The following is an 8,833-nucleotide window of genomic DNA, read 5'->3' on the forward strand; positions in this document are numbered from 1 at the left end:
TTCATGTTTCGAACGCTGCCATGTCCAACCCCACCAGCTCAGCCACGGGACAAGGACCGGAGAGGAGTTACGGCCGCAGCAGTAAATTGATGCTACAGGTTCTGTGCCAGATGCAAGAGATTGACTACAGGAACACTGACACTCGGTCAGACTTGATCCAGAAATTAGTCTATTGGGATGCCCAGAATGATGCAGAGGGCAATGAGGACCCCGCCGATATTGACCCAGAGGAATTAAACTATGTGCCACATCATGGATCTAGTGACAATCGGGAATCAACTTGGTCCCAAACAACCCGAGCCACAGAGTTGTTGGCTGCATTGGGGCCTAAATCCTCAAGAGAAGAGAGGGCTTGTGTTCTGGAATATGTTTATGGGGTTCCAGCTGCCGTACTGCTAACACCAGCCGCTCGAGAAGGATGGTCCCGCTACCCAGCAGAAGCTGCACCAAAACAAAGGTCTACAAACAGGGCCTGTGACTTGCCCAATCTATGGCGCTGTTATACATGTGGGCGCCTTGGACATATCGTTAAAGATTGTCTCCAAAACCGAGGCCCCATGCTTGGAGCCCATCTGTCAGCTCAGCCGGTCAAGGTCTGTGACATACAGAGCCAGGGACTACAAGACACTGGTTCGTCCATTACCCTGGTAAGCCCAGTTATTGTTTCCCCAGAAGACCATTTACCAGATTCCCAATTATCCATCTCCCTGGCTGAGGGCCAGCGCTCGGATATCCCTCATGTGTGCAGTTGGACCTAAGGACCGACCAGGGAGAGGTCGAGGTGGAGCATATGGACACCGTCCCCACACCAGTTATTTTGGGAGATGACCAGGGAGAGGTTGATGTGAGACTTGTGGACAGCCTCCCCACACCTGGTATTTTGGGAACCAATCAGGAAGCGATCGATGGGGGACTTGTGAACAGCCTACCCATACCTGTCCTTGTGGAGTCTGACCAGAGCAAGGCTGATGTGGAGCTTATGAACAGCTTCCACACACCTGTTATTTTGGGGTCTGACAAGGAAGAGGTCCATATGGAACTTATGGACAGCCTCCCCACACCTGTTATTTCGGGGACTAACCAAGAGGAAGTTGATGTAGGGCTCATGGATGGTCTCCTCACTTCTGTTATTTCAGGGACTAACCAGGAGGAAATTGAAGTGGGGTTTATGGATGGCCTCACCAAGCCTGTTGTTTCGGATACCACCCAGAGGGAAGTGAAAGTGGGGCTTGTGGATTACCTGCTCACAACAGTTATTTTGGAGCATGACCTAGGACAAGGACTATCCAGCCAGTTTGTAGCAGCCATCACCCACTTCCAAGCCAAGCAGGACCCTGATATGGATCTTTCTAACATCTTTTCCAAGGATAATTCACATTCCCAGTCTCCATCATCCACTTCTGAGCAAACAACCGTGAGTAAGCCTAACCAGACTGTGGCTATTGACTGGGGGAAGATTGATAGTAAGAAATTTATGCAAGCCCAACTCATGGACCCCACCTTAGTGCTTGTCCGCAATATGGCTGCTCAACCTGGGGAGGTAATCAGGGGGAGGTGTATAGATTTGAGCCTCTGCTGCTGACCTCACCATTAAAAAGGACAATGTCGTGAAAAGGAGAAGGGTGATCAGAAGCCCATCCTGTCTGACTAATATTAAGAAGGGGAAAGATTGTGACGACATGGACTCTGAGTGCCTAGCATGGGTTAATTTTCTTAACATTCAGCCAGACATGAAGACAGTTTGTTTATAGATGGGGTTAGTATTGAAGTTTTTGTTGACTCATTTCATTGTTTTGGCCACTGAAGGCCAGACACCCAGATAACTCAATTATGTAAACTTCCCATTGTATTACTAAGTGAATTGCTAGATGTAATGTAACTTATCTGTCTCACCCTTGTCTCTGGATATTTGAATATGACTTGAAATCTAGCCAATAAGAGCCCAGTCATTTCCACCAATCGTGAAAACCCCAATGGTCTGAATGGAGAGCTCAGGGGTATAAAAAGGAGGACTGTCCATTGCCCAGGGAGACTCTTGCTACATGCTACCAATCTAGGACCTGCGGATCTGATTGGCAAGCCATAACCAAACCTGGATTATAATACTATATGGACTTCAGCATCGAATGCAAGGATTCAACTTTGATATCAAGGACTACATAAGGAAGGAATCCAGCTTGGGACAGTCATCTGACGACACTATATGGAGAGAAGGCATGCACACCAGTGACCATGCAAGGGGAATACATGAAATAGCAGAAACTGCTGTGTGAATACTGACATGAAAAATCAAATAGCTATATGTAAGAATGAAAATGTGAAAAATGGAACGTGCATTACTGCCATGAACATATGAATAAAGAGAAATTTACCTATTGAATTGATCAATGCAATAGAGCCCCAACACTACGCCAAAGTATTTCTCTACGTTGGGGTCCCTAGCTTGTGTGTGTCCTCTCATGCAGTTAAAAAACTTATCGTGTATGGGAAGCTGAGACTCAGGCTATTTATGCGTATGATATGGATTGGCAATAGGTGTGAGTGGGGACGGTTCATAAACGAAAAACTACTAACAAATAAGGAATAACGTTTGGAACACCATTCTAAGTCTGAACTGGGTGCAAGAACCTAAAACATCACTATATGGAGAACCTCTCCACTCACACATATTGCCAGACTTAGAATGGTGTTCCAAATGTTATTGCTTATTTGTTAGTAGTTTTTCGTTTGTGAACCCTCCCCACTCACACCTATTGCCAATCCACATTATACGCATATATAGCCTGGGTCTCAGCTTCCCATACACGGTAAGTTTTTTAACTGCATGAGAGGACACACACAAGCTAGGGACCCCAACGTAGAGAAATACTTTGGCGTAGTGTTGGGGCTCTATTGCATTGATCAATTCAATAGGTAAAATTTCTCTTTATTCATATGTTCATGGCAGTAGTGCAGGTTCCATTTTTCACATTTTCATTCTTACATATAGCTATTGAATTTTTCATGTCAGTATTCACACAGCAGTTTCTGCTATTACATGTATTCCCCTTGCATGGTCACTGGTGTGCATGCCTTCTCTCCATATAGTGATTTTTTTTTAGGTTCTTGCACCCAGTTCAGACTTAGAATGGAGTTCCAAATGTTATTCCTTTTTAGTCATCTGACGACAGACTTTGCGGACCTCAGCCAGCTTCTTAAATCTGGCGTTATTCCATTCTCGGTGGGTGACCGCTGAAAGCGGGGTGCTGCTGGATTGGAGTAAGTAGCCCTGGAAGCTCTGAGGTATGGACATTCTAAATCCCTGGTGAGCTAGCAGAAGGGTAAGACTGTTGCCTGTTACATATGTGTGTTTTGCTGGTTATGTGCTATGTTCCATTAATTGTTTGGGGATCCAATAAAGTCTTAATATTGTGATTCCCTCACCCTGTGTTGTCTGAGTAGTGTTCCGCCCACGCTTAAGGAGGTCGGGCGTTCAGTTGGGATGAGCCCTGGGCCATGCTGTCTTTCTAAAGGCGGCCGGGGCAGCGGACGAGAGCTCCCACTGACCTCCGTGTCTCCACAGACAGTTCCAAAGAAAGATTCATGACCAGTTCTAGAGGAAGATAAGTGACCAGTTCCAAATGAAGAGCTGTGGCCAGTTCCAGAGGGAGATACTTGACCAGTTCTAGAAGATCTGTAGACAGTTTCGTGAGACCACATGGCCATGGAGGAGGACTTTGTTTGTGGGTCGTTGCTTCCTGTGCAGACTTATGGTGCTACGTGGGGACTGGGACCACGCTTCAGGGAGCAAAGGCAGTTAGCGTACTGAGTCTGAGAAGTTACCTACCAACTTGGACTTGCAGCCTACCAGGTAATGCCGTCAAACCTCATTAGGGCCTGGGTGCTGTTTCGTGTTATTTAAATAGTTTACGACACTGATGCTTCTCGAGTTTGCAAATTAGGAATATGATATCTTTCACAATGACTGTTATTTAATGACAGGAATAGAGTAATAGAGTGTAAATTGTATTGTGTTTAAATCTTGTTATTATTAATTATTATCATTACTTGTTATTATCATTATTGCTATATCATTTTTGTTTTATTGCTACCAACCAGTTTTATTGCTACCAACTATGCTATTCACTGACCATGTTAACCTTTTTGTTATCTATTCAAAGTAAATAAACTGTTGTTAGTTCAGTTACCGCTGTCTCCTCATTGTCTGCGTCGTTGCATTCTTGCACCTGGTTACTCTTGGGGTACTTGCCAGGAAGCAACATTTAAGGGCAGAAATGGTGGATCAGTCAGTAAATGAGTCCACGGGCAGCAGCCTCCCCTTCGGAGCTTTGCTAGGCAACATACCAAAGTTTACGGGTGACAATTTATTTATGTAGGTTTGGGCGGAAGGTCTAAAAAGCATATTATGGATGCACCCTATGACACTTGCCTCAGGCAGAGATAGTGTTGCTGACTTGAGACGGGGAGGCCTGACAAACGGTCATATTCAGACAACCACAAGACTGTGAGACAATAGATAATGTGATCAAGATTCTAGAGGACATGCAAGGTGATATGACCGATTTAGGTAACTTGTGTATCTATTAAATCATGTCCAGAAAGAGGGAGAGATGGTGGCCCAATATGTGAACGCTATATAGGAAGTGAATACAGGGAACTAGGCTCCCTGGACAAAGTATTAGGAGACCAGCTAGTTATAGGCCTACGGGACCCCTATCTGAGAGAGGCCCTGAAAAAACATCTGCACTACAATCCCAACTTGAGAATCCTTGAAGTCGGAGCAGAAGCAAGACACCCACATGCTACATGGTATGAGAAAGCCAGAGCCCCTGGGCTGTGGTAATCTTCTTGGTCTGGAAGAAGGACAGGACTCTGAGATTCTGTGTATACTATCATCGGCTGAATGCCTGTACAGTCTTAGACCTGCAGAGCATAGAAGAATCTCTGTCAGCATTAGGGAAAGCTAGATACTTCTCCTTTCTCATTTGGCCAATAGTTATTGGCAAATCCCCATGGCTGAGCAGGACCAATCGCAGACGGCTGTCCTCCTCCCTATGAGACTATTTGAGTTTTATGCAGCTCGGGTTGAATAATGCCCCGGGGTCATTCCAGCGGTTGGTGGAGAGGAGTCTTGGAGACTTGAACTTTGAGACGACATGAATATACTCCACCAAGTTTGATGAGCATCTTGTCAGACTTGGGCAGGTACTAGAGCAGCTTCAGAAACATGGACTGAAGATAAAGCCTCAAAAGTGTCATGTGTTCCAAAAGCAGATCGAATACCTGGGACGTTCAGTCTCCAATGCTTTGTACCCAACAAAGGAGAAGGTAGCTGGAATGCAAAAGTGGCCTATGCCCATGACGTTGAGAGAATTAAGAGGGTTCCTGGATCTGTCAGAGTATTATCAAAGGTTTATCAAGGACTTCGCAAAGACTGCAGCACGACTGTATGAACTACTGAGGGGAGTGGTAGTAGGCCCCAATGGTTGGCTGATTCAGTCGGGTTAGAAGCAAGAAGAGGTCCTCCAGGCACTGAAGAGCGCATTGATGAAGGCCCCCATCGTGGCCCATGCTGACTTTTTTCATTTGTTTATGTTATACAAGGAGGCAGTCTTTGTGGTCTAGGAGCAGTTGTGGCCCAGGTCCAAGGGGGACGTGCAAGGGTGAATGCCTATTCCAGTCGATACCAATGAGACACAGAAAGGAATCTCGAAAACTACAGCTCATTCAAATTGGAATTGCTAACCCTGGTGTGGGTCATGACTGAGAAGTCTGTGGCGTACCTGTCAGGGTCAGAAGCTGATGTGCGGACTGACATTACCCGCTTGCCCACCTGGAAAATATGAAGTTAGGAGCATTGGAACAATGATGACTTTCAAGGATGTTCAAGTACCGGTATAAGATACCCTACTGGTTGAATGGTGAGAATACGCATGCGGACACATTGTACAGAGTGACCCAAGTGAGACTGACCAAGGATGTGGATAATGAGTCGGAGGGGGACTTCAGGCGCTTTGTGACAGCTCTGGTGGCCTCTCAAGAGTCAGGAGAAAAACACAGCTCAAACCGAGTGCTGGGGCGCCTAAAACATAAATAGGTACAACTGCAACAATCCGATCCAGAGCTATCAGATCCGGATCGTGCATCCCGGATCCCGGGTACTGGTTGGACTCGGATCGGAACCTCGAACCGTGCGGATCCGGATGTTTCAGATCCGGGTCCGCTCAACACTACTCAATATCATTTAACCCTTTAAAAATGCCAATCACTGATTAAAATCAGGGCCAGCCTACAGTGAGCTGACTTTGATGTGGGCCTCATCTTCTGTGTGCCTGCGCTGTGAGATCAGTGACAGTCATCTATCCCTTTAAAAACACCCTGTCTGCGCAGTTTGATGCCAGCTTTTATGCCCAAAATCCATTGGCGCCAGTCTAATGAGAAATGCATTTAATGCGGGCCATAGTTACCTGGGTGCTGGTGGTGTGAGATTGGGGTGGCCCAACGTCATTTAACCCTTTTGATGACACCCTTTGATTTCCAGCGTATTCCCCTCAGGGCCCTCACTTGTATTTTACTATTGTGGTCATTTCTGCTCATTATTAAACTTGTAAAACAAAAAAACAACATTTTGTGAATTACAAATTTCTGCATAAGAAACAAACTTCAGCTCTGAATCTGAAAGTGGAGAAATAAGAAACCGTAATCGACGTTCACAGTTTTTCAATTCATTCGTCCAATTCCGCTCCATTCACTACCAGGGGCCTAAATAAAGGGGAGGTGGGGAGGCCGGGCATTGCCTCAGACGCAGCCTGCAGGGGGGGCACTGTAGGCCTAATGCGGCGGTCCAAGGTGTCTTCCAGGCGGCATGCTGCTGCCCCCTGTTGTGGGATTTGTGACTTTTTCGTATATGGGTACAGTATACTCATATAGGCTGTGAGTTTGGGTCGGGGCCTGCGGTCAGTCCGGGCGCTGTGGTCGGTATACGGATGGTGACATACGGTCACTCATTAGTGTGCGGTGGTCTGGTGGGCTGCTCGGTGCGCCATCACGTGCTACAGTTACACCCCACACGACTCTCCATGAGGGGCTACGATGTGATTTCGGGGGACACCTACCGCACTGCGCTGCCAGGGACAAATCTCAGATATGTATTTTATCATCACAAACCAACCAATGGGCCTGACAACTTTTATTACTGTAAACTTAGCACTGTACATATACAGTATGGTGTCCAGAAAGTGGCCAGTGGCTGTACCCACCTGCAGGGTCTGCTGCAGGCACAGGCAGTACATATTGCCAGACCTAACCCACATGGCACAATGCAGAAGGCTTGCAAAGCAGACTCTATGAACCATATGATGCCCATATACAGTACACTGCCTGCAGAGATGAGCTCTCCTCCGCCCCTCAGTGTCTGCGCTCCGTGCAGCAGAGAGTTATGCTGCCACCTGCTGGCGGATGGAACAAGCGACACATCCCTATGAATCTTTATACATGGCTCTTTCATAACCTCCCTTTCTCTTCCGGGCAGTGTAACCTAGGCAACGGTTGTTTCGGCTCATACCATTGATGTGCGCTAACCAACTTCTAATAGCAGGAAGTTCCTGACGTCACAGTACATGCTGCTCACACTAGATAAGCACATGGTCAGTGGGGAGAATCCTCCTGCAGGTGGAGAATGGTATGTTCTGCTGATTCGCAATATCTCCCGAAGTAAGGCGCTCCACTTCAACGAGGTTTCCGTAGTGTAGTGGTTATCACGTTCGCCTCACACGCGAAAGGTCCCCGGTTCGATCCCGGGCGGAAACACTCTTTTTAATTACTAGATATTCTATATATTTTTTCCTATCTGATCTTTCTGCCATTTGATGCTACTAGGTAAATAGTTTATTTTTTGGTGACTTCATTTGTTTAGAAATGTAGCAAAGATGCTGCTATGTCAGGCTGTGAACATCAGCTTCTAGTCTTATACAATAGAGGGCGCCCTCCAGTATGTATACATGCATATAGTATATATAAAAAAAATATATATATATATATACATATACACGCATATTATTTTTTTCTTTTTATATATATATATATATATATATATATATATATATATATATATATATATATATATATATATATATATATATAAAATCTAATATATAAAGCTGAATGTGTGTATGTGTGTATGTGTGTGTATGTGTGTATGTCCGGGATTCGAAAAACTGTGGGAAGAAAGGCGCAAATAGGGTCTTACCCGGTATAACAATGGAAGGTGAATGTGTAACAGGAACACTCACCTGATGTGGATGTGCCAGTCACAACCCCTTTGACAGCATGAAAGTAACGTGGAAGGCAGCAGTCCCGCAAAAACTGAGTGATTTCAGACAACAGGAGAAAAGCAGGTTTAAATACCGCGCCAAACCACAGGAGTCCATATGAAGTTAGTAAATCTCTTTTCTTTATTTTCACAGGTCTACGCGTTTCAAGGACATATCCGTCCTCTTCCTCAGGACAAATACAGAGAATACTATACATAGTAGTATTCTCTGCATTTGTCCTGAGGAAGAGGACGGATATGTCCTTGAAACGCGTAGACCTGTGAAAATAAAGAAAAGAGATTTACTAACTTCATCTGGACTCCTGTGGTTTGACCAGTATGTCCGGGATTGGCATCCGCACCGTCGCAGCTACAGCCACAAAATTTTGCACACTCACACTTCTGGACCCCGAGAGCATCATAGGCTATGTTTCAAGGGGAAAGTTTAACCCAGCTCTTTACAGTTATTTGCCAAAAAACCTGCCTCCATTAAAGCGAATGGAGCTTGGAGCCACAGTGCAG

At 45.6% G+C, this 8,833-nt stretch overlaps 1 non-coding gene across 1 annotated transcript; it reads left to right on the plus strand.

Moving 5' to 3' along the window:
* The first annotated feature begins 7,736 nt into the window (after positions 1-7,736).
* Positions 7,737-7,809, plus strand: TRNAV-CAC (transfer RNA valine (anticodon CAC)). Its single transcript has one exon. It is a non-coding gene; the product is annotated as a tRNA-Val (tRNA).
* The last annotated feature ends 1,024 nt before the right edge of the window (positions 7,810-8,833 follow it).

Source organism: Anomaloglossus baeobatrachus, chromosome 4 (genome assembly GCF_048569485.1).
Source record: "Anomaloglossus baeobatrachus isolate aAnoBae1 chromosome 4, aAnoBae1.hap1, whole genome shotgun sequence".
Lineage (NCBI taxonomy): Eukaryota > Metazoa > Chordata > Amphibia > Anura > Aromobatidae > Anomaloglossus > Anomaloglossus baeobatrachus.